At 40.8% G+C, this 21,747-nt stretch overlaps 1 pseudogene; it reads left to right on the top strand.

The window, feature by feature from the left end:
* Positions 1-2,298: 2,298 nt before the first annotated feature.
* Positions 2,299-2,415, top strand: LOC126472070 (5S ribosomal RNA; annotated as a pseudogene).
* Positions 2,416-21,747: the final 19,332 nt, after the last annotated feature.

A 21,747-nucleotide genomic window follows, 5' to 3' on the forward strand; every position in this document is an offset into this window, starting at 1 on the left:
ACGAAGTGTATGTTCAAAAACAACTTGATTGTGTGTGTGTCATTTGGGGGGGGGGGGGGGGATGTTGGTTTGAGTTGTAGAATATTGAATATGAATGTAACAGCTGTTAGGGAGTGGTTGAAAGTTTTGATGACAGCTGATTTGACTTTTCGTTTCAATGTTCTGTGGAGGGGTTCATGGATAAGTCAGTGAAAAGATGTCGGGTGGTATTATTATTATATTGGTTGGTATTATTATTATTATTATTATTATATTAATCCTCTTTGGAAGCGTTATTCCTTTATTTTGTCTATTAGAGTAAACAATGAATTGTTTGGCATGTGTACTTCATCATTCAACAGGGTTTTCCTTTCTGCTTTGGTTTTCTGTATGTCGTAATTTTCTTGCAGAGTTAGGAGGCACTTTTTATTGTTGATTCCAGTTGCTTTCATGTCTCCTTCTCTAGTGGTTGGTTTGTGGTTATGTTCTCTTATGTGTTCTGCAAATGTGGATGGCTGTTTATGAGAAGAACATGTTATGCGTCGTGTAGGAAGAAAAGGGTCTAACAGTACGTTTTGGAATTTGACAGTGGCAGGATCGTGGTGTATCGAGACTGAAGTTTAAAAATGGCTCTAAGCACTATGGGACTCAACATCTGAGGTCATCAGTCCCCTAGACTTAGAACTACTCAAACCTAACTAACCTAAGGACATCACACACATCCATGCCTGAGGCAAGATTCGAACCTGCGACCGTAGCAGCAGCGCGGTTCCGGACTGAAGCGCCTAGAACCTCTCGGCGACTGTAGTTTATCATTTCGCAATACTGCTGCTCGTATTGGTCGGGATCCCATACGGTCATGCCATTATGGAATCGATGAGGTTCAGGAGTACTAGTCTGAGCGCCATGTCGGGCCTCAATAGCCCCGCCCGAGTAGCGCCAGAAAGGACTGACGTATTGTTCGCTTTCCCGCGCAAGACAAGTATCCACACTAACAATACGACAACGACGTGTGGAGTTCCACCGACAGTCAGCATGGCAACCATTGGTAGGGAGTTTCCTTGCACGCTTCCGCAAAGAGAGGCGCTCTAACAGTTATGAGCCCAACCGTAATACTGGATACAGGAGTGACATCGACCCGTCTTCTCAGACAAGTCCTGGTTGTTCGTACAGAAGTACGATGGACGCGTGTGTGGAGACTATGAGGAGAACTAACGTTGCCCCCAGTATCTCGCGTCATGGTACAGAGTACTACTGGGTGCACGAGACGATCACCTCTGGTTCACACAGCTGGTAGTTTGGAGAGCAGCAGTTGCATTTATGAGGTGTCAAGGCCGATGGCTGTGCCCTACGTTGGAGACCACCCTGTCGTTATCGTCCAAACTGTCCTGACTTACCTCAATACAGAGAGTGTTGGACTTTTGTCCTGGCCAACACGTTCTCCAAACCTCAAATCGCTTGACAACGTGTGGTCATGTCTTACTGAGACACTGGCACATCACCACTCTACGGCTACTACATGCTATGTACTAGGACATAGAGGACAAACAGCATGGAATAATCCACCAGTACATCGACTTTGGAAAGACAAGGATCCAGCTGACAAAATCGAAGAAAATGAGTTGCTGATGTGACTGGTTCATATCTTTTCTGCTACATGTAGAACGTACTCGTACCGCAACCTGTGGCGAAACGGCAGAGTAACAAGAGCGCCGAAGTTCCAATTGTTATCACTTCGTTTGATTTGTTGAGACGAGAAGGTTCTAACCTAATTCAAATGCGTGCCTCTGCAGACGAATTTCAGCTATGAATGACAGAGTTCCAAGTGCTCAGTTGGAACTTTGTCATACCAAAGCGCTCTAATGAGGGAGTTCAGAACCATCGCTTCGGCAACTCGACATTGTTTGTAATGTTCGCAAATGGCTCAAATGGCTCTGAGCCCTATGGGACTTAACTTCTGAGGTCATCAGTCGCCTAGGACTTAGAACTACTTAAACCTAACTAAGGACATCACACACATCCATGCCCGAGGCAGGATTCGAACCTGCGGCCGTAGCGGTCGCGCGGTTCCAGACTGTAGCGCCTAGAACCGCTGGGCCACTCCGGCGGGCTGTTTGTAAATCATTAAAGATATTGTTGTTCTGGTTTCCCGCTTGTGTAGTGTACCTGGGTATGCAAGAAATAATTTCTAGGGATACTCTTCATTTCACAAAAAGTAGTATACTATACCAATAAAAACAAGGACAACAGAGGCGTGAATCAGAATATTTCTTGCAAGCTTTTGTAAGTTTGAAAAAGTATCTGTGAAACAACATATAAGGCAACGGCCTTTCCGCAGTGGATACACCGGTTCCCGTGAGATCACCGAAGTTAAGCGCTGTTGGCCGTGGCCGGCACTTGGATGGGTGACCATCCAGCCGCCATGGGCTGTTGCCATTTTTCGGGGTGCACTCAGCCTCGTAATGCCAATTGAGGAGCTACTCGACCGAATAGTAGCGGCTTCAGTCAAGAATACCATCATAACGACCGGGAAGGCAGTGTGCTGACCCCACGTCCCTCCTATCCGCATCCTCCTCTGAGGATAACACGGCGGTCGGATGGTCCCGGTAGGCCACTCGTGGCCTGAAGACGGAGTGTTTTTTTTTTTTAGAAATAACATATAAATCCGTGGTTCATGGTGTGGGTTCCTGTAGTCATGTCCTAGTTCATGAACCACGGGCAACGTATGAGTGGCCAAGTAAGTGGTCCCGACAGTCGGGATACCAGTTACTTTGGAATAAGGCTGGGCATCTCGGACATATTCTGAGTCGTGGTCACCTTTGTGCTCGTACGGCAAAGACTACCAAATCCACCGGTTGGTCCCTCAACCGTTAGGGGTAAAACTCAATGGGACTCGGGGCAAGTAAGGCTAGCAACCTGCTTCCCTGGTACTTTAAATATGATGCTGGCAACAATCAGAGCAAAATGCCTCGGACCTTTGGAGGTGACGGAGTCCCACCTCTAACTGACAAACCAGGGACTCCTAAGGTACGACTTGGCAAACAAATGGTAATGAGATGGGGAGCTATATCAATGGGGGCTACTCTGGGAAGAAGGTAGAGCTGGCAGAGGCTGCAAGTAAGATGGGGTTGGACGTTTTAGCAGTTAGTGACATTCGGGTAAGGGGTGAGAAAGAAGAGGAAGTGGGAGAATACAAGGTCTACCTGTCAGGAGTCAAAGCAGGAATAGCACAATGGGGTGTAGGGCTTTACATCAGGAGAGAAATGGAACCCAGCGTAGTTGCAATAAGGTATGTAAACAGACGACTGATGTGGATAGATTTGACAGTGTCTAGCAATAAAATTAGGATTATGTCAGTATATTCGCATTGTGAAGGGACAGATCAAGATAAGATGGATAGTTTTTATTAGGCACTCAGTGATGTAATTGTTAGAGTAAAGGACAAGGACAGTGTTCTGCTCATGGGTGATTTCAATGCCAGGATTGGAAATCGAACAGAAGGCTATGAAAAGGTTATGGGTAAATTTGGAGAGGATATGGAGGACAACAGGAACGGGAAACAACTCTTGGATTTCTGTGCCAGTATGGGCTTAGTAATCACAAACTCCTTTTTTAAACATAAGAACATTCACCGGTATACTTGGGAAGGCAGGGGAACCAGATCTGTCATTGACTACATAACAACAGATCAGGGATTCAGGAAGGCTGTGGGGGGCACACGTGTATTCAGGGGATTCTTTGATGACACTGATCATTATTTAATCTGCAGTGAAATTGGGATTGTGAGGCCGAAAGTGCAGGAGGTCAGGTCCGTATGTAGGAGGATAAGAGTGGAGAAACTTCAGGATAAGGAAATCAGGCACAAGTACATAACAGTGATCTCAGAAAGATACCAGTTAGTTGAAGGTAGTCAATTACAGTCATTGGAAAAGGAATGGACAAGGTACAGGGACACAGTACTAGAAGTGGCTACAGAATGTCTTGGAACATTAGTGTGTAAAGGTAGGATGAAGCAAACAGCTTGGTGGAATGACAGAGTCAAGGCAGCCTGTAAAAGGAAAAAGAAGGCGTATCAAAAATGGCTACATGCTAGAACTCAGGTAGACAGAGAAAGTTACGTTGAAGAAAGAAACAAAGCCAAACAGATAATTGCACCATCCAGGAAGAAATCTTGGGAAGACTTTGGAAACAGGTTGGAGACTTTGGGTCAAGCTGCTGGAAAACCATTCTGGAGTGTAATTAGCAGTCTTCGAAAGGCAGGTAAGAAGGAAATGACAAGTATTTTGGACAGGTCAGGAAAACTGCTGGTGAATCCTGTGGATTCCTTGGGCAGATGGAAGGAACATTTTGAAGAGTTGCTCAATGTAGGTGAAAATACGATCAGTAATGTTTCAGATTTCGAAGTACAATGGGATAGGAACGATGATGGAAATAGGATCACATTTGAGGAAGTGGAGAAAATGGTCAATAGATTGCAGTGCAATAAAGCGGCTGGGGTGGGTGAAATTAAGTCGGAACTCATCAAATACAGTGGAATGTCAGGTCTTATATGGCTACACAGGATAATTGAAATTGCCTGGGAGTCGGGACACGTTCCATCAGACTGGACAAAAGCAGTAATCACACCAATCTTTACAAATCTTTAACATATTGCAGCGTGTCAGCAACTGTGAGATGTACAGAAAATAAACAATTTTTTTTCAGCCTTCAGTTGCAACTGAAGGCTGAAAAAATTGTTTATTTTCTGTACACCAATCTTTAAACATGGAAACAGAAAAGACTGTAACAACTACAGAGGTATCTCTTTAATCAGCGTTGTGGGTAAAATCTTCTCAGGTATTGTTGAAAGGAAAGTGTGAGTATTAGTTGAGGACCAATTGGATGAAAATTAGTGTAGGTTTAGGCCTCTTAGAGGTTGTCAGGACCAGATCTTTAGCTTACGGCAAATAATGGAGAAGTGTTATGAGTGGAACAGGGAATTGTATCTATGCTTTATAAATCTAGAAAAGGCATATGACCTGGTTCCTAGGAGGAAGTTATTGTCTGTTCTACGAGATTATGGAATAGGAGGCAAACTTTTGCAAGCAATTAAAGGTCTTTACATGGGTAGTCAGGCAGCAGTTAGAGTTGACGGTAAATTGAGTTCATGGTTCAGAGTAGTTTCAGGGGTAAGACAAGGCTGCAACCTGTCTCCACTGTTGTTCATATTATTTATGGATCATATGTTGAAAACAATAGACTGGCTGGGTGAGATTACGATATGTGAACACAAAATAAGCAGTCTTGCATATGCCGATGACTTAGTTGTGATGGCAGATTCGATTGAAAGTTTGCAAAGTAATATTTCAGAGCTAGATCAGAAATGTAAGGACTGTGGTATGAAGATTAGCATCTCCGAAACGAAAGTAATGTCAGTGGGAAAGAGATATAAACGGATTGAGTGCCAAATAGGAGGAACAAAGTTAGAACAGGTGGACGGTTTCAAGTACTTAGGATGCATATGCTCACAGGATGGCAACATAGTGAAAGAACTGGAAACGAGGTGTAGCAAAGCTAATGCAGTGAGCGCTGAGCTACAATCTACTCTCTTCTGCAAGAAGGAAGTCAGTACCAAGACTAAGTTATCTGTGCACCGTTCAAACTTTCGAGCAACTTTGTTGTATGGGAGCGAAAGCTGGGTGGATTCGGGTTACCTTATCAACAAGGTTGAGGTTACGGATATGAAAGTAGCTAGGGTGATTGCAGGTACTAGTAGATGAGAACAATGGCAGGAGGGTGTCCACAATGAGGAAATCAAAGTAAAACTGGGAATGAACTCTATAGATGTAGCAGTCAGGGCGAACAGGCTTAGATGGTGGGGTGATGTTACACGCATGGGAGAAGCAAGGTTACCCAAGAGACTCATGGGTTCAGCAGTAGAGGGTAGGAGGAGTCGGGGCAGAAAAAGGAGAAGGTACCTGGATTTGGTTAAGAATGATTTTGAAGTAATAGGCTTAACATCAGAAGAGGCACCAATGTTAGCACTGAATAGGGGATCATGGAGGAATTTTATAAGGGGGACTATGCTCCAGACTGAACGCTGAAAGGCATAATCAGTCTTAAATGATGATGATGATGAGATATAAATCCTTTTCCAATTGTAGAGTCTTACAATTGCAGAGCTCGAACGACAAGAAGATACCCTCATTCAAATTTATTTCTTTTTAAAATGTATTCTCTTTATGAAGATTAGCGTTTAGAAAAAGTTAAAACATCAGACAGGTATAGTATTTATAGGCATATTTCTCTCACGGAATTCAGTGTAGGATTCAGTGGCAGAAAATCTGATCGGTGGGACCTATGTGAACAATATAAAGTGTCAAGTATTTGCAAAAGACTCACCGAAAGTTTGGAAAAAAAATGTTGAAACATATTAAAGAAAATGAAGCGATTTGAAAACACAGAGATGGACACAAGGAACAGTAGTCCGTTCTTGCGCTTGACTTTTAACTGCGGAATGTACTCTCATGTCTAAATGTAGAAGATAGTACGCTTTAAAAAAAGGTAAAACAATTCATTATTCAAGCAGTAAAACTGAGTATTGTGCTTTGTTGCCAAAAGCATTGTCTGGCTGATCCGGTAATGTTCTTCCTAGTGCCTTTAAATCAGTTCTAGAGAAAGTAAATGGTGAACACCATTTTACTGAGCTGTTCACATGGAACGATTCCTGCGATCCGCAGAACCAGAATTCCTTTATTTCCGGTGCTTTTTTAAATTTCTTCAGCGAAAATCATCATGCGAATAAAATTACAGTGATTTAATCGGTGCCTGGACATTAATGCATTCAGGAGGTTGGTAGTACACACAGTGTTATTGAAAAAGCCATGATAGAAAATGAGTTCTTCCCTCGTGCTGGACTCGTACTATTACTAAAAAGTATGGACCGAAAAATTCTCTTCCCCCAATACAGTTCTACAATACAGATTTTTATGACTTCTGATCGGTATCGAAGAAATTTAATTTTCAAGTTATGCCATTTGCACAAGTAACATCACTGGAATTTACACCAAGCCAGGGAGTAAACAAGAGATCGTTGAGTTTGTGGCTTTTAGACTACTTTCTTTTCTCTTCACTGCTGACATACAGCTCAGTAGTTTTGTAGGAATCTATACGGATAAAGTCATGGTTGCAAAATGTTGCGATACGTTCCTCTTTTCAGACATTGTGTTCCACTTTAACTGCAATGCCACTGCAGATTTCCACTATTTATACAAATAAAAATGTAATTATTTTTTCCAGCCCTGGAGCGCCTAGAGCAATTTTCACCAAGCAATATTCATGCAATGATGTCTTAATAACTGGAGAAAAGAACTGTGGTGAGAGACAGCTTAAAGTCCTCTAAGAGAGGATTGGAGTTCATTGTAGAGCTATGTATGACAGCGTGCTGGAATGTAATGCTTCCGAATATTTAAGTGCAAACAATTAAAGTTCTTTAATCAAAACAAACGTTATTAACATTCTACGTCTTTATTCTTCAGGTCTACACATGTAATTAGTTTTAGTTTAGTTTTAGTTATCTCATGTTCCGTAGATCATTTTCCCGATTATTTTATCGATATGATGTGGTACAACTCAGATTACAAGATACATATACACACATGAATAGTGCTAATATTAATATTACTGTGCGGCTGGTCCCGGCGGAGGTTCGAGTCCTCCCTCGGGCATGGGTGTTTGTGTTTGTCCTTAGGATAATTTAGGTTAAGTGGTGTGTAAGCTTAGGGCCTGATGACCTTAGCAGTTAAGTCCCATAAGATTTCACACACATTTGAACATTTTTTTTGTTAATATTACTGAAATTTTTAGTTCTGCACATGCAACTACATTTAGAGGATCTTTTTTTACCATTTCTGAAACAGAAACTCGTCCATGGAGTAGATGAAGTTGTCCAAAAGAAATGTTTTTAAGCTAGATTTAAAACTTGATCTGCTTCCTGCCAGACACTTTATGTTGTTGGGCAAATGATCAAAGATTTTTGTTGCTGAATAATGTACTCCTTTTTGAGGAACTGACAGCTTCAATAACGGATAGGAAAGGTCATTTTTCCCTCTAGTGTTGTACGTATGAACATCACTGTTCTTCGCGAATTGAGATGGATTATTTGTAACGAATTTCATTAGCGAATATATGTACTCTGATGTTGCAGTTAAAATATCTATCTCCTTGAAAAGGTGCCTACATGACGTCCTTGGGTGAACACCACTAATTATTCTCACTGCTCTCTTTTGTGCAATCAATACTTTATGTTTAAGTGGTGAATTGCCCCAGAAAACCATTCCATAAGACATTATTGAGTGGAAATATGCAAAGTACGTTAGAAGGGTGATCTGTTTATTGCCAAGACTGGCTATTATACGAAGAGCGAAACAAACTGAACTTAGTTATTTGAGAAGTTCAGTAATATGCTTCTTCCAGTTCAAGTTGTCATCAACGTGAACACCCAAAAATTTGGAGAAATCTACCCTGTTAACTGAGCCCTGCTCATACGCTACATCAATTGTCGGTATGACTCTATTCGGTGTACAGAACTGGATATAGTGAGTGTTTTCAAAATTAATGGAGAGTCAATTTTCTGAGAACCACTTAATAATTCTTTGAAAGACATCCTTAACAATATCTTCAGCTGCTTTTCTCTGGAATGGGATTTATTATAACACTCGTGTCATCTGGAAAGAGTACTGGTTCAGCTTGCTGAACGTTAAGTGGGAGGTCTTCTCATGAATAAGGAGCAGCAGAGGACATAGTCACCCTGGCGACGAACACATTTCTCCTAACGAGAGGCCATTTTTTTTTTAACCTGTCACTGTAGAATGTTTGACTTTAGTGACGGAGCCACGACTCTTTTATGTTTTCTCCGCTCCATCACTATTAAAATGAAGTCCTCGAAGCTGTTCTTTAAGTTCTGCAAACAGATGAAAATCAGATGGGTCCAAGTCGGGACTGTATGGAGGAGGATGATCGAGGACAGTTAACCCAAGACTTCCGATCGTTACAGATGATCCAGCTTCCGTGTGTGGTCTGGAATTTTAATACTGAAGGAGAGGATGCTGCGTATATGGGCGATCCCTTCGAATTCGAAACTCGATTACAGGACGCTGTTCCTCAGGTACCGACATAGTTACGTTACACACCGTCATATTACACTCTACAATTCGGAGTCTTCTAGTGACAGAGCGTTGGAGATATGTAGACATGAAGAATGATGATGATGAAGTCCCATACTCCGTAACAGGGCGTAGGGAACGATGCGGGAGACCCGCACCGCCGTACTAGGCAAGGTCCTAGTGGAGGTGGCTTGCCATTGCCTTCCTCCGACCTTAATGGGAATGAATGACGATTCTGAAGACGACACAACACCCAGTCATATCTTGGCAGGTGAAAATCTCTGACCCCGCCGGGAATCGAACCCGGGACCCCAGGCTCGGGAAGCGAGAACGCTACCGCGAGACCACATGAAGAATAAAGACGTATAACGTTAATAACGTTTGTCCTGTTAAATAAAAAAAATTAATTCGGAAGCATTAGTTAACGACAGGTACTCTTAAAAATCCACATCATTTTGGAAGGTCTGGAGCAGTTCGACGAAACTCGACGCACGTATTACTTACTGACTGAAAATGAAAATTCTATCGTAGTCGTAAGATAGTTCTAGCTCTCCTGAGAGTGAGGTGACTATGCCAAGGGACTACCATGTAAAGATGGCTCTGTTCTACAATTTTCCCCCATCCAGCAATCACTTAACACGGCGGGACCCCACTTCCCTATGAACATTTGCCCCATCAGTGAAATACTATGGTGAAAGCGATCACAAAGATCATCTCTCACATCTCCACAACGCGCTGCAAGAAATAAGATTTCATATTATAGCTTTTATACGAGCACCTCATATCGCTTACGAGTTCTTTCAATTTTTTTCTTTACAGTTTCCCATAAAACCGTTCAAAACATTCTTAAATACTATGCCATGCTGTTTCCTCCTTCCACTTCTGCACTAATTCACAGTGAGTGTCTTTAGAAAGCTCTCTGATCTGCGAGTCGAGGGCACATCTGCTTTCACTTTTTCGAAACTGACCTTGGAGAACTTTGGACGGGAGTAGATGGATGCAGAGCTGTTTCAATTTAATGCTCTTACATAATACTTCATAAGACACAATTTTATTTCTATTGCCCCAAGTGCTGGGCTCTGTCAGTGGTCCATGCACAATATTTTCCCAAAATATGCTCTTCGGACCATTTTTCTGCTAATTTAGTTTGTCCATAGCACGGCTACCCTTCTCGCAGCATTACTTCGTGCCACCGGGTAGCAATTCTAAAAACACTGCAATAATATTAAATCTCACGAACTTCCCACTAGTATCTAGCATGGTCGATAAGGATGTATTGGGTACGGTAAATGAAAGTGGCCCATCTTTTGGCACTTTTGGGACCTGGTCAGCAAGTTGCTGACGGCGGATCGAAGATGGACTGCGGGAATTGCAGCAATGTTATCCGAAATTTTCTGCTGCAGCTCTTGAAGATTGTGAGGGTTGTTGCGACTCACCTTAGACCTGAGGGGTCCCCACACAAACTAATCGCGCACTGACAGATCAGGTGACCTGGGTGGGCAGTTAGCGTCGCGACCAGACTGAGCTCTGTTAACGACTCTGTCAGGTGCGAAGATTGTCTAAATGTGCTCCAAGGTTCGGCCGGTTGTATGGGCAGTGCTTCATCCTGTTGAAAGTAACCATATGTCTTTTCCTCCTCCGTTAATGCTGCCACAGATGGTTTCGCCTGGACCACTTTTATTTGCCCCACCCTGTGTTTCACATGTGGATATGTTTCTTCAGTTCCAGTTCTCATGAAAGCTCTCTCAGAGGAATTAAAACACAGCCACTTAACGGGAGGTTTACTATCTTTGGCCCGAAAAAAGCATGTTCCTTGAGATTGTTTTCTCGGGATGTGTTATAGATATCAATTTCAAATTTTGTCAAAATGTTTATTGATATTTCCTCTACAAACTGGAATTTTTTCGACCGGAAATGTCGAAGAGCAAAGGCGAAAGTGCCGTCGGAACGAAATAAAATTTCGATGTACATCTCCACGCGTGGTATGTCCCAGGTCAGCCGGCTCGTCTGAAATCAAAATTGAGTTGACGTTAGCGAAGTATATAAGATTCCGTAGGAGTTTTACCTCGCTTAAGTTATTTGGACCATAGGAAACAAAATGGCGGTCATTTGAAAAAATAGGGTCTTTTTCATCGATTTTTCGACTTCGTCGGCCAAGTAAAAATATTTATAGTTGATGGATCGTAATAAAGGTGGTACAACTCCTAGACAATTTAGTTAGCTTAGTCGGAAACAAAGAATCATGCCAATCCGTTCAGTAGATTTGAAGTTACCATACCGCGGGATAAGAAAAAGTCAATTCGAGAGAAACGCGTTTGAAGTTTTGACTACATTTAATGCAATATTATGCAACTTACGTTCAATCTGCTATTATGGGTCCATAAACTAGTCCTTCTTCTTCCTCATAGAGGGCGTTCTGCTTGATCTGGGCCGTCCTGCTTTGCTCCAGAGCCGCTTGTACGGACGGTAACAAGCGGTTTTCGGCCGCTTGAATCCGGTGGTCGTCCGAATGCTTGGCGAACTGCGTCGAATAGTCCCAGGGTGACATCCACCGTTGTCATGGTCTTCAGAATTGCTGAATACCCTTCGTTGAAGCTGCTCACTGCCAGGAAAGTCGCAATCTCCAAAGTCTTCGCACCAGAATGCAAATGCCTGGGAGCTAACTTCTAAACACACGCGTTCAAACTTTCATTTGAATTTTGTGTTTCCTCCGAAGAGCTGGCACAATAACTCGTCTTCCGAAAGAAAAAAAACTGGTGCGTGAAAAAGGCCGATTTCAGGCGGTGCATTTTTTGTTCAACCGCGAATAACGAACATTTCCGTTCCGTATTCGGAAAAACCATTTCAGGGGTGGATTCTAAACACTTTTATGGGTCCAAAAATGCCATTTTTTAAAAAAATTGATTTTTTTGAACCAAAAGATAGTAAAATTCCCCTTGATTACAGTAATTCTTAAAAACTGAAGACATTTGAACAAAACGCTACTCATCACGTAAAGACAATGTGCAGAGCATGTTCCCGGTCACGTGATGACACTACACTATGGGAATTGTAATATGATTAGGCAGTGCTGCCGACAGCTTATGCGTGATGCCCAAAATTTAGTGAAAAAAGGCACAATTACAGGTATAGGATGCAGTTCGAAAATTAAACCTAATAATCGAATTTTGAGATCAGTTTCGTGTTATGTTACAACAAATTAATACAGGTTATCTGATTTTATTTCCATAACATTTTTTGCGTTGAAGAGTGAACCGAAAACGGTGGATATTCGTGTCAAATCCACATTTTTCTGGGTCATTAGGCTGAATGGCAGTAGGTCCAATGACATTTCACGCATTACGATTGGGGATGAGTATGCAGTAGGAAAAGGAGTGTCGTAAAAAATAGCTTAAAATGGCTTACGATAGGGCCATCTTCATAGTTTTCTGGGCCGCTAGTTTCATTGGTGACAGTCTTGATATTATTTCACCTCTCGCGATACGGGTGAAAGTGGCAGTGCAAAGAGGCTGACATGTAAAACTAATAATAATTAAAAAATGTTGGTGTCGAATACACAGTCACTAGAATAACTGGTGACAGCCCTAGTAACATGCAATTTCAAGTTTACTCGCACAAACTCAGTGGAAACTTCTGGAGTTTTTTAATGAATATCTTCCCGCTGCTTTACTCGCACGTAAATACGTACGTATATACAAACATACGCACAGATACACGTATTTATACATAGAGATTGAAAGGGACAGAAGAAGGCAAGGGTAACAGTCAGGTGACGTAGTTATCTACCCCTGGTTTTCCCTGAGCTATGCTCGAATAGAAAAACATACATCCCCATTGTTCATCATTTTTTTTTATTTTTGCTTATCTTGGGCAAGTTTTGTGTTAAATTAAGAGTACGTAACTTTTAAATTATTTTACGTTGTTGTTTTAAAAGCATTCGAATAAAATTACTTTGATTTATTGATATTCTTAAATTTCATTACAATTTTTGTCTAATAAAAGATTGGCACCACTTGGCTATGCCAGTTTATCACCTAGTACGGAATAAATAAATTATACGAATTATAATAATTATGAGATAAGTTTTATTTATTTATTTAATCGTATGGCTAGGGCCCCACGTCGGGCAGACCGTTCGCCGGGTGCCGGTGTTTCAATTTGACGCCACTTCGGCGACCTGCAGTCGATGAGGATGATGAGGAGGACAGAACAACACCCAGTTCCTGGGCGGAGAAAATTTCCCGACCCAGCCGGGAATCGAACCCGGGCCCGGAGGATTGACAATCCGTCAGGCTGACCAGTCAGCTGCCGGGGGCGGACATTATGAGATAACTAATTGCCATTGACGTACACTAAAGAGGAAAGGTTAGAGTCTGAAGCCTAGTGAACTTGATGATAATTATCTTGACGTTCGTCTTCAGAAATTTAGAGGAATCGTTAATGTTCTAGATCACGACCAACTATCTGAATCTGTTTGCTCCAGAATGTGAGTTCAGCGCCTTAGCCACTGCTACACCTTGATTGGTTTCCAAAAACACACTTGCGTAATCTACATTTGCTAATTACTTACAAATATAGAGATTAAAAACTTTATTCCGGTCCAAAATATCCCATGTCTTTTCCTGGTTATTTACGCGGGAATTATATTCTCTCACAGATTAACGGAAACAACTCGTTATTGCGGCTTGATTATGTTCCTATTATCCTATTCGCTTTTCCTTGTGGCTTCTCTCCAGGACTTTTAAGTGAATATCACTGCAGGTTACTAAATGTTCAACAAAAGTCCAAATAAATACTTCTCATAGTTCATTTCAATTAGTTCCTATTGTCTTTTAGTTCTGTACTTCTTTTATCTTTCGTACACATTTTCCCCCACATATTTCCCCTTTTAAACGCACACTTTCGTTGTCTGCTTTTGAGATTGCTTTGTGATAGATGAGGATATTTGTCAGTGATGCGTTCTTACTACAGAACTTTGTCACAGTTGCACATGTGAGTCATCGCTCAAATTTTGTGAAGTTAACTTCACTTACCACTTTCATTTACTATGAGGCTGTTTCTCTGCAGTCTCTATAAGAAGAATTGTGTTCAACGTACCTCTTTACTTCACTTGTTCCTGTAGATCTAATTTCAATCTGTCATCCTATTTTTCTTAAATTATAGAAGTTCTATTACGCCCAAATGCTAGGCATTTTACTATGCAACAAATGGAAAATATTTTCATTTTGATAGCCGTATCCATATTTTCAATGGCGAACTTCATTTTGGCGTGTTATTCTTCTAAGAACAAGCAAGAAATCAAAAAACTTTCACTACTAGTACACCCAGTGAGTCCAGTACAACTATATATTCTGTCTTCCATATTCTCGTGGGCAACGCTTCGCTGAAACTTTAGCAGTATATCCCTCTTTTACCTAGAAGCCTGGGAATGGCAGCGTTTCAAGAGAGATACTTACGTGTGTTTGATCGGTCATAGAAACCAGCAAGGCGGAGCAGTGTTTAGGACACTAGACTCGCGTTCGGTTCAAATCTGCGTGCGGCCCTACAGATTCTTGTTTTCTGTGGTTTCCCTGAAAGGACACGGCCAATTTTTTCCCCTTCCTTACCCTACAGGAGCTTGCTCTCCGGCTTTAATGACTTCATTGTCGCCGGGATGTAAAATACTAATCTTCTAGAAATTGTGTTGCTTCTTTTAATGATGAGTTGGCAGTTGTTCAGAGAACGCTCCATAGAAATTTTGGCAGCTTCTGCAGGTTTCTCTCTTGCATTATGACCGAATATACCATCTGCATGAATAAACAATTGAGAAATTAATGACCTCTTATGTGCCCCCGTAACGAGGATGTCTATAGTATTTCATAAACGTCTCTATATATCAAAACAAAATTTCCAACAAATTATTTTATGCGCAGGCGAGAGTGCCTAGCTATGCTGTCAGTAGTTATAACCTTTCTTAATCTGTTAAGACATTGAAGTATCTACAGAGTTTTCAATGAGTCAAACACCAATCGATATGTCCTTACAGAACTGTAAATATTAACAATTTTATATCGTTCGACTATTCTTCCCTGTAGCTCTCGAATGCAATCAGTAAAGTACAACTTTAAATTGCAGAAAAAAGCGTTAGAATTTACCAATGTTAGATCTGTTTTCTGAGTTCAGTCTTAATTCAGAGCATCATATTACAGAGCAGCGCATCCATAGAATATATGCGTGAAGGAATCGTGGCTTCAAAAGACTGAATCGTGAGGAAGACTACGCGCCAGCGAAGAGAATATACAGTACATTCGATAGTTAAGTATTCGGAGCCCAAAATTTGTCAGTAGTCCTAATTTGCATCTAATTATTTGGAAGTCAACAGCCCGTGATGTAATATGAAAGAGACTACAACTAAAAAATCAAAGGCACTGATCGCTGTAAACATCTCAGATTGACAGATGTCATGCTGAAAACATGAATGTCGACGAAACATTCTTATCATGCATGATTTTCACAAGCAACGCTTCTTTTCATGTCAGTGGATGCATAAATCTGGATAACTGATGCATTTGGTGTTAGGAGATACGAAGCTATATAATATGATTCGTCCGTGATTCGCCCGATGAAAAAAATGAAAGAAAAAACAAGCAGCGTGTTACCGATACCGCCTTCAAACTTTAAATCATGATACAGTTGTTTTGTTTTCCGCAAATTGAGGAACAATACAGGCAGATTGTTTTGCAACAGGTCGGTGCAGTAGCGGATTTAACTTAATTGCACTATATGTGCTTAAAGACCGATCTATTCATCCGTGGACTGACGGAGGAGAACCATTGCGTGGTCTCCGAGTGGTCCAGATCTCATCTCATGCAGCTGACTTCTTTCGTGTGTCATGTAGACACACAATACTGTTTACTTCGAGAGAGCTCGTTAGTTAAAACGTGATAGATAGAATAGTGCGAGCGGTTTGTAGCTATCACGAACAACGTGATACCGTCAGTCAAATGCAAAATATAATATGCTTTAGTCACCTTGAGGGTGAACCTCTTTTGTCTGTGTTTGCTTTAACAATAACATTTTTTGTATGGGGTCCGCCTTTATCAGAACACAATTTTGTTTGCTGTCCCAGACATGTTTTACTGCAGTTGCAGCATCATTAGTGGTTTTTCTTATTATTATGGCTGTTAAACATAAGGAATGTACTTTATTGTTTAAATACATGTAAATATTAGTTTCTAAATCGTAATTATAGATTTTTGAAGACCACATAAAATTATGTATTCATATCTTCTTACCACATGATGTGGTTTCCCTAGATGTATTACGTTTTTGTCAGCCGATGTGGCCGAGCGGCTCTAGGCGCTTCAGTCTGGAACCGCGCGACCGCTACGGTCGCAGGTTCAAATCCTGCCTCGGGCATGGATGTGTGTGGTGTCCTTAGGTTAGTTAGGTTTAAGTAGTTCTAAGTTCTAGGGGACTGATGACCTCAGATGTTAAGTCCCATAGTGCTCAGAGCCATTTGAACCATTTTGATTAGGTTTTTACAGCGTCTGTTTTTCTTTACAGTTTGCCATCTGCAACTATCTACAGCTTAATTTAGGCAAAGTATTTACGCAAACGTTAGGATTTCTAAACTGTTATGGGTAAGCTTGAAAGTAATAATTTATGTAAAGGTTGTGTGTGTGTATGTGTGTGTGTGTGTGTGTGTGTGTGTGTGTGTGTGTTTGTGTACAAGGTATGAATACATAATTTTATGTGCTCTTCAAAAATCTGTAATTACGATTTAGAAGCTAATATTTACATGTATTTAAACAGTAATTTAAACAGTAAAGAACATTCCTTATGTTTAACAGCCATAATAATAAAAAAACTCACTGATGATGCTGCAACTGCAGTGAAACATGTCTGGGACAACAAACAAAATTATGTTTTGATAAAGGCGGACCCCACCCAAAAACATATGCTAATATCCTTTAGATTTTGTAGCGGTAGATGTAGTACTCATATCAAAGTTTATGAACGAAGGTACGAAAATGAGCCCATTTTGGATTGGTTTTTATACACAAACGAATTTTTCTTTATGGAAAATACAGAATGTTCCCTTTTTTCCGAGATATCACTATAGGTGCTTTTCTATTAAATGACTGTACTAAGGGACCTATTTACATGGTCGAAGTTTGATTAAAATTAAAAAAAAAACTTATTATTGTTGAGAGAAGAAAGTAATGAAAGAAAGCAGACTTTTGAGTAGAACTGCCTTTATATTTCGTGGCAGAGATGATGCCACGTACCGAGGCATACCACGCATCAGCGCATCATGCGTCTCTTTCAAGAGGAATAATACACATTCCCAAGTTCTCTAAAATCGCTCCGTGAGGGTTTTGAGGTGTACGTATCCAGTTCGCTTTTAAAAAATCACAACCTATGCGACGCCTCGTATCACGATACAAACATTTAATTCTATTAGCGCGAATTCGTGATCACATTTCGAATGAGTGTGACGATTTCCTGTGCTTCGAAGAGGCATCAAACTTGTCTTTTAACTATCACGCTCACGTTTTATTCTTTTTCATTTTTTATGTATAAACATTTCATTCCTTGCTCTGACCATCCAACACAGTGTTTGATCTTTGATGTCCAACACGATCTAGCGGGAAAGGGCCAGATGGAAGTATGTCTTACGACAACGGGAAACCTCTCTACAACATTGGACGGAACCACATAATTCGAATTTTTTTATTTTGTTGTTGGGATAGTATAGTTTCAGCATGAGTCAAAAATGTATGTGTGAGTGTAGCAGAGTCCATTACTTAGTCGAGATGTACTGAACTACACCAGAAATATAAAAATTGAATAACGAAGACAAAGCATATTGTTGTTCAAGACGAAGCATTTTGTCGTTCAGTGGAACGACGAAGACAAAGCATTTTGTCATTTGCACTACATACTTCCAATATTAATATGCTGAGAGTAGTTGTGGCAGACTACAGCTTGATAGCGGTGCAATCTCAAGCGACATATGGACCTACTTACGTGCAAATCTCAGTTCATAAGCAAGGAATTTGTCTGAAAATTTTGGTATTTCTACAAGTTAAGGCTTAATGTCATCTGACGATACATTTCAATCAAGTGCGAAGTACGCCACCCCTCGTCAGACACAGCAGAGAGTTTTGAAATACGATTAAGACTCTTTGTGTGAAAAAGTGTTGATCAGAAACGCAATGCTTCATCTTTTCTTCCGCCATCGGTCTTATTCTGTGATTGAAAATTCGAGACGACTACCTGTAGAACATTGTGATTTGTAGATATCGACATAGAGTAATAAGGCTAGCTTTTACAAAGTTAACACCTTCATAATAAGGCTCAAATATTAGGGACAGTGTAAGGGATTTTAACGAAGACAAGGTGTTATTATTGTATTATTTTTGTCCCACCTCCCACCCAATGTATTTACTTTCAGTTCTTGATTATCCCCAAATTAAGATTATTTTGTCTCTTTTTCGGGATATCTACGACATGCGTATTCGGTGTACGACAGTTATACTAAGAATTTACTTACCTTTGTCTTGCCTTTTTCGTTTAGGTATAAGTTTCTAAATGACAATGTTCATGATGTGGTTTACACAATCACGAACAGATACCACACTGGAAATAATAGTAATCCCTAGAACCGAATGGTATATCGTCGTTTTGCCGCAAGATTGTGAGCCCGAACTGCACCCTCTAGTAGCTGGCGCTGCCTGGTGCGTTTCGTCGCAAGCTGTAGTTTACCCCGGCGCCGCTAGATGGCACGATGAACTTATTTTTCACGTTCCGACGAGACACTGGAAATGTGGCAGCTGGCCACAGTGAGACTATTGTAGTAACAAAAAAGTTCAACTCAGTGTAACCCATGTTTACGAACAAATATCATACAAAGTTTGGAACAGAGTAAGTGTCACACAAAGAGAGCACGTAGTTTGTATTATCAACTGGAATGTATATCATGTCAAATTTTTCAGCCCTAGGACTGCCATTCATTCCCGACTGAGAGTTGCCCCCATTCATTGTCGCACGTAAGCGATTTTACAGTTTTCGCTTGTAGTAAAAGCAGTTTCATGCTGTGTAGCAAAGTAGTAATCGCGAGAGAATCCAAACGATGTCGTCTACATAATTCTGAGGAGTGGTTTTAGACGAAGGGTGAGAGAAGTAGCTTTGAAGTTAACATCTCGTTCACGTTGAACAAAGGAATGAAGAAAAATCAACCAATGGCAACTGTCACAAATTAGTTTTAGAAAAAATTTAGAATTAATACGTCCATTGGACATTTTGGAAAAAAAACAGAATTACGTGCAAAATTATAAAAGAGTAAGAAGCTTCATTGATCATAAGCTACAGGACCTCTGGAGTCAGATAGCAGAGGGTTAATGGTTGACTGCAACATGTACAACGGAAAATAAAAGGTACAAATCCTTAAGATGTCATTTGACTGTGCTTTTATAAAACAGTAAAGGGGAACAGATTCTATTTTTTTGTGTCGCAATGGCGTTCATACAGGATTATCAGTTGCCTACGTAATAATCAGCGCAAGGAAACGATAGTCTGTGCAAATGACTAGGTTAGCATTTGTCATATTTAAAATATCGACCACGTCATGGACAAGGAAAGAAGTTCCGAACAACACCGTTGTTCGTGAAGTTTTGTAGGCTCAAATGGTTCAAATGGCTCTGAGCACTATGGGACTTAACATCTATGGTCATCAGTCCCCTAGATCTTAGAACTACTTAAACCTAACTTACCTAAGGGCATCACACAACACCCAGTCATCACGAGGCAGAGAAAATCCCTGACCCCGCCAGGAATCGAACCCGGGAAGTTTTGTAGGAAGATGCTTACTTTCCATCCGTCACTTCACAACAGTGGCTGAGTGGTTACGGAAAAATTAAATACCGTGAACTCCATTTCCTTGAATTTTTGTTTTCAACAATTAATTTCTTACCAGATTTTAGTTTCAGTAGGTTTTTACGCTTTTCAAGAGACTCCTCGAAGGCACTCATTTACTTGTTACGTAACAGTCGTTTATAGACAGCTCGAGGGCTTTTTTTCTTTCTTCCACGTAATGTAGACGGATGTGCTGAGAAACAACGTGCGTGAAAGAGAAAGAACATATCTCGGAGACTCTGTTGTTTGCTTTACCATAACACGATTACTTCGAGAAACGTCTCCCACAGACTTCAGATGAAACGAAGATGGCATGGTTCCTTTTCTTCCTATTTCCTTTCCTCCAATTTTACCTATGGAAGTGAAGTGTTTGAACGTTTTACCTTACTTAAAGTCTGTAATTTTGTAATTAGCGATATAGTTTTGTGAATTTTCTGTTGATTCATCAATGACGCGTTTAACGTATTTTGCTTTAAATCCATGGTTGTGACCTACATTTGTGTATTCTACAAATTTCGGCAGTAATATTGTTTTTATGCTAATCTTTTTCCTTTGACTGCACTGCACACTCATCTGACAGGTGCTATGTTTACCTTTTTCCGGCCTTTGTCCCGTTATTATTTTAGATTATTGAGGAACAGATCCGTAATCTTCACGTCCTTACAACTGACGTTCGCTTTGCGGAGATGCTTATTTCACAAAAATGTTCCTCTTTATTCTGTAATACTGCAACTGTATATACCACATTATGAAGAGACCATCCCAGCAATAATTGAGTGCACCGAGTTTAATCAGTGGCAGATTGCTACGCTGTCGTCTGGTTTCTGAGGTCGTATTCAGTTATGTTTGACGACTGTCAGAGAAAATTAAATCAATCTATAGTCGAAATGAAGGCCTTAACTAGAAATCCTGTACAATAACTTTTGTGACACTTAGCCTCATGCCCCAGGGTTGAAAACTGCTGGGTCTTCGTAAACGGCCAGAGGCGTTACACAACAGGTGTTTGCCGAGGTTGTGTGGAATGTACACATTGGTTTTATTTTTAGAGCAAGTAACTCGCCAACCAATCAATAGAAATGCACAGTTTCTCCACACTGCTTCTTCTTCTTCTTGAGTATCGCTTTGTTTTGAGAGACGATATGCAGTCTCAAAATTTCTCCACCAGTTATTTCTGTTCCTGGCTTTCGTGGTCCATTCTCCTTTACCCAGGTCCATCGCTTCCGTGTACCTGTCGATGACATCCATCTTTGTTGTCCTTGGCTGTCCTTGCCTCTTCTACCTTCCACAAATCCTCAGAATGCTACTCTTTGCTGCCTCTCCTCTTCTATCCCAGTTAGGTGTCCTGCCCACATCAGTCTTCTTTTCTTCATTCTTCAGACAATATCAGCTTATGAGTATAAATCTGCCAGTTCCTGGTTTTTTAATGTCCTCCAGTCCTGTGTCTGAGTGTCCCACTTGGGGTCAAATATTTTAGTTAATATCTTTCTCTCGAAGACCAGCACTTTTTGTTCATCTGTTTTCCTTAATGTAGATGTTTCAGAGCTATACGGTACTACCGGGAGAATTTCACTCTTGAACAGTCTAATTTTAAAATTTCTCGAAACCACTCTCCTGCACAGTACATCCTAGTAGGCAAAATGTGCTCTATTTCCTGCTGAGATCCTCAATTTCCATTCTGTTCTGCTAGCTTAAAAATGCTTCCCTAGTATTTACACATATCAGTTCT

Source organism: Schistocerca serialis, chromosome 3 (genome assembly GCF_023864345.2).
Source record: "Schistocerca serialis cubense isolate TAMUIC-IGC-003099 chromosome 3, iqSchSeri2.2, whole genome shotgun sequence".
Taxonomy (NCBI): Eukaryota; Metazoa; Arthropoda; class Insecta; order Orthoptera; family Acrididae; genus Schistocerca; species Schistocerca serialis.